The following is a 6,149-nucleotide window of genomic DNA, read 5'->3' as shown; positions in this document are numbered from 1 at the left end:
TTTCAGTTTACAATTTTATTAGTATTTTTTTCTATGGATGTCATTAAAACTTTATTTGTTGGGTAAAAAAACTTGAAAATTTAATACAAGGCTCTTACTATATTGTTACAATGACATTTGAAAAATATTAAATATCCTTAGTCACAGTTTTTATTTATAAGCATTTAAAATGCAAATCTTGACAAAATACGGAAAAATCACGAAAATTATTTTGAGTTGAGAATTCCTAAAAATTTTTCTTTTTAAATCTTGAAAATGTAATACAAGATTATCCATAAGTTTGTCTACCTTTATTAAAAAAAAAATGTCTACAAGGAAGTCAAATTAAATATTTACGAGCGTTTGAATTCATATTTTTACAACATTTGATAATCACTCGATTTCTCATGAAACAATTTTGCTATTTTATTGTTATTCAAAAACGAATAACTATATAGATACATGAAAATTTTACTGAATGTTTATATTTCCATTTTCGATACACGATAATTTTGAAAATATTTTGACTCTTTTTGAGCTGTTTACGAACATTGTCAGTTTTCAATTTTTTTAGTTTTTTTTTTTATAAATATCAATAAAATTTTATTTGTCGGGTAAAAAAGCGTGAATATTTAATGCAAGGCTCCTGATATATTGTTACAATAGCAGTTAAAAAATATTAAAAATACGTAGGCACGATTTTTTTTTATAAGCATTTGAAGTTAAAATGTTGATAACATTTATAAAATGTTCAACTTTTATAGATAAGAATTTACAATTGAAAACAAGGCTCCACGTAAATAGGTTATATATAAATTACTTTATTCACAATAATATCATCAAATATATTTGGTAATATCATAGGCTGACTGACCGTTTTCGCTCAGAATCGTTTTTCTTATACAATGATATTATATCATTGAATTCAAATTTAACACCATCCATTACAGTGACCCACTTGTAACCTACTGTACAGCAGAGCGACATCCACTTATTATACACCTTTTTTTAAATTTATTTTTATTTATAAAAAAAATAGTCGGGCAAGGGGCCGAAGGGGTCACTATAATGTACTAATGTCACAGCAAACGAATCTAGACCGTTTCATCAAATACTATAGATACAAATACGACAGTTCGATTAAAAAACCACGACATATTTTGTCCCCCAGAAAACGTATGGGTTGCCTACCTTCAAACATATTATAGGTCCTTATCATTGGTTCGACAACGCCGAAGGATTTCTCAAATAGGCAACAACTACGATTTTGGGGGGGGGGGGGGGATCCTATGTCACGAGCATTTAACATTGACTGTCCCGTATTGATATCTATAGTATTTGGTTTCATTAATATAACAGTACCTACATATAAAAGTAATATTGTAAAATAACGTGTCGTCAACTAACATAATTTAACAACTTATTTTCATCGATATTAATATTTGTATGATCTATGGTTGTCAGCCATACTTTACAATTTGGTTCAACGGTACATGATGAAGAGGCGGAAGGAACTTTTATGTTTTTTTCACTAGTCATTCTGGCATTCTGTATAGTGCATTTTACAAAAGCGCATTTGTGTATTTTTAACAAGACGCCAAAACATTCAGGTATAGTTTTAACTTGTATTTACATAATACGCACTGATGCCGGGCTGCATGAACTATCACTAAACATTTATTGAATCAATGGTGTGCTAGTTGTCCCTTAAACATGATTTAGTGGCCCATAATGATTGGTCCATTAAATTTTATTTATCCATTAACTTAATAAATTTTTCATGCAATCCGGCATTAAACTTCTATATAGTAGACAGCGAGAGAAACGATTAACCGTCCTCTATAGTCTATAGAATAAAATATATTATTTACCTGTTTACGGGTACTATAGGTATTAGCGTATAGGTACGTACGCAGCGCCCTCAACCGGGATAGCCAAATTGCACTTATTATCTAAAAAGAAATGGTCGAATTGCACTTGGGTTCAAAAAAGGTAATGGTCGAACTGCCGGGAATCTGGAATATAATTAGGAGATTACCAAATCGCAAAGCACCTGGTCCCGATGGCATCTCCAACTGTTCCCTAAAGAACTGTGGGCCCAAAACAGTTACCAAATTGTACCATATTTTTAATGAGTGCACAAGAAATGAATATTTCCCCAACATCTGGAAACATGTAAATATTATAATGATTCCCAAACCCGATAATGATCTAAAAATACCATCAAATCATAGACCTATATCCCTTCTTAATACGCTGTACAAAGTATTCGAATCAATATTACTAAACAGAATCAAACTTTACACCTTGCCTAACATACGTCAAGAACAATTTGGATTTAGGCCCCAACACAGCACTACAACTCAGCTCCTCAACGTCATTGATAATCTAGCTATAAACGCTAATAAAAAACAAAAAACGGCAGCTGTCTTCTTGGATGCGGAAAAAGTCTTTGACAAAGTCTGGCACGAAGGCCTCATATTCAAACTCATCGAAATGCGACTACCACTGCAACTCATCAATATATTAAAATCATTCCTATCCAACAAAACTTTCCAAATTAAAAAAGAGTTAACCTTGTCTTCGACAAGGATTATTCATGCCTGAGTACCCCAAGGCTCTTGTCTGTCACCCCACCTATTCTCGATCTATGTAAATGAAATGCGAATCACAATGATGCAAAACTTGCATTATTTGCTGATGATAATTTATTTTATGCTACCAGCACGACCAACAATAATGCGGTTAAAAAACTGCAAAAGAAAATTAACCTCACCATCCAAAGGTTTCACGCTTGGAAAATAACAGTAAGCCCGCAAAAGAAATCAGCAATTCTTTTCTCTAACAAATCCATACTTCACACCAACCAGATCAACATGAGCAATCAAGAGCTTAAAAGGTCAAACTCCAATAAATACTTAGGAGTACACATTGACAAAAAACTTAACTTCACCAAACACATCCATATATCATACACAATGAATATTTATTTTATAGTCAATTAATATGACATATTATTGTAATTATTATTCACTTATGTATAATTTACTAATGTATAAAGTTTAAGTACAAAATGTTATGATATAATCATTGTACATATCAAATTACTATTGACATTCTAAATAATCTATAATCACAGTAAACATACTTTGTTTCACAATAACAATTAGTATAATAAAAATAAAAATACGATAGTGACGAAAAAAAAAGTAGCATAAAACGCCATCCCACTGGCTCATTGTCAGACAGTCTTCTAGCGTCTTACATACGTACACTTTCAGTGCGTAAATGTGTAAAGGACGCCCATGAAGGCTGCAGTTATTATTTTCACGTATCGTCACCATCGTAGTTATGTTTTAATTCAAAGAAGTGTGTTCTCTTTCTTTCTTTATAATTATACTCAGATTCTATCTCCCTTTTATCCCTGGAACTCTGTCAACTTTCATCATCAGTGCAGCGCGAACCAAATACACATTCATCTTCGCAAAAGGTAAAAGGTTATATTACTCACAAACCTAATCTCTCTGTATTGGCAATTTGGTTCTAAAATTCAATCATATATATATTGGTGAGTTTTATAAGGTATTCTATATTCATATATATAATAAACTGGGTTCCTTAGAAGAACAGTTGTGTTCTTCATAGGTAATTTTGTAGTTGCTTGTAACAGAATTCACGACCCCAACAATAATACTTCCTCTGATAGGAAAAGATAATTAAAAAATATAGGTATACCTTTCTACCTCTTTATTTTTTATTACAAAAGATATCACTAAAAAATTTAACGCATCAAAATTCTCACTCTATCCCCTGCTCAACCACAAAAGTCTTTTACCCATCAAGACAAAAATTTATATATACAAGACTTATCTCAGACCAATCTTATTATACGCTGCACCAGCTTAGGTTCAAATATCACTCCCACCAACCTAAGAAAACTCGAATCTCAAAAAAATAAAACGCTAAGACAAATCACAGGAAGCTATTGGTTTGTAAACAATATCGCAATAAGATTATCTTCACGTGTCCCTACTCTTGATGAGGAAATGAAAAAACAACACTTGCTACCAAACTCTCAATAATAAACTCACTACATAAGCATATAAGATCCATCAGCCAGAGAAATTACACAACCCTAAGATTTGTATTCAGACCCATACATTTTTTAAAAACATAATCAACTAAAACTAACGTCACTTTTTAAATCCCTTATTTCTGGCAGGAACTTTAGTTCGAAACAGAAAAACCGTAATCAAAGCAAAGCAAAAAGAAACTCAGTCAGTCTTTAAGGGGATTCCATACCGTGATTTTCTGTTTTTGTCTAACACACGCGCGAAATAGAATTTTTGACGGATTCTTTGCCAAACATATCAATTGATTTAATGAAGTGATGAGAATTCTGAAAACAGATTTGAATTCGTCGTCAAGTCTACTTGAAATATATATTATTAATAATAATAATTATAGACCTAAATTAACATAATATTGATTACTGTATTAGAAAATATGTTGATTTCGAAAAATAAAAAATCTGTAAGACGATTTGGAGTCGAAGAAGTTGGTATACCTTGTTCCAGAACTATGCATCATGACTGGTATAACTGATAAATTACAGTCTCCAACAAATTTTAAAATACGAAAACGGATGGTGCGGATACGAAACAGACACGGAACGGACATGTATAAACATACCAAATTCATAACGAGTAAACAAACCTTAAACGTCGTGTCATGGTTGTTATCGCAACGTCTGCGGCGTCTCTATCGACGTCCGCGAGAGCGCGACCGACAACCGGTCCCGCCTAGCCAGCGGTGGACGGCGGCGACAGCTTTTGCTGGACCGTCGTCGCCGCAACTTACGTTTAAAATATACATGCTATATAACTGTACGTTAATACAAAATAAAGTTGTGTCATAATCGAACCGTGTCCGTTGTCATTCATTCCATACCGTACGATAGTCGGACACGGAACGGACGGTACAGATACGGAACGGTTATGTGTAAAAAGGGTTGTATTCCGTCTAAAGGAGAATCATGACTATAAATGAGGTAAATTGTATTTTATTGCTACAATAATTAATTTAATACAACACGGTAAAGACCACGATTAAAGATTATCCTGGTTACACAACTAATACGTAAAAAAAAAAGTGTAAAAAATTAATACAAGGCTCCTGATATATTGTTACAATGGCAAATGAAAAAATATTAAAAATGAATAGGCACTTTTTTTCGTTCATAATCATTTAAAGTTCAAATTTTGATGAAATTTATCAAATTGAAAATTTACATATTATTTAGTAGTTAAAAATTTATAATATGTTCAACTTTTATAGCTAAGGATTAAAAATTTAAAACAAAGTTCTACGTAAATCTTATACAGGATGTATCTTATGTCATTGTTTACGCGGGGTTTTTTAACGATTATGGATCGATGCCATAGAATTTCGTTAAAACAAAAAAAAGACGTGTTTCGTTATTTTTAACAGGCAATTTTTTTATAACAATTTCAAAATTTTTAAGCATGCAGGAATGCCAATAGCAAAATCAACTTCATTTTTCAAATGGTAACTACTATATTTTTAATGGATTCTGGTAGAGCTTTTTTTTCTAAAAATGTTGATAGTCAAATCATCAATTTTGGTTCGCTAGTTTATTAATTATGGTCCTTTAAAGTTTAGTAAAGTATGCATTAATACTTTTAATTGAAATAATTGAAAAAGGTTTAATTTACAAGAGCTAAATTGTTTCACTATAAATAACGAATTGAACAAAGTTTGAGTCATATAGAGTTGGTACATTTAACGGGCAACAAAGTGCACCGGGTCAGCTAGTATATAAATTAATTTATAAATAATAATATCATCAAATATACTTGGTAATATCATATAGGCCGACTGACCATCTTCGCTCAGAATCGTTTTTCTTATACAATGATATTATATCATTGAACTCAAATTTAACACAATCCATTAGATGTTTCAACGAAAAAGAACGATTTGAGGTTTGTGTTATACTTAAAAAATATTATTCGTGTGTACAAGAAACTTCTTAAGTATATTATTATATACAAATATGCTAATAAACAAATAATAATAATTAAAATTAATAATTTACTCCTATACCTATTTATTTATTAATTATTTGTCAATTACATATTACTGCACCT

Source organism: Metopolophium dirhodum, chromosome 1 (assembly GCF_019925205.1).
Source record: "Metopolophium dirhodum isolate CAU chromosome 1, ASM1992520v1, whole genome shotgun sequence".
Classification (NCBI taxonomy): domain Eukaryota; kingdom Metazoa; phylum Arthropoda; class Insecta; order Hemiptera; family Aphididae; genus Metopolophium; species Metopolophium dirhodum.
Note: the sequence above shows the minus strand (reverse complement) of the source record.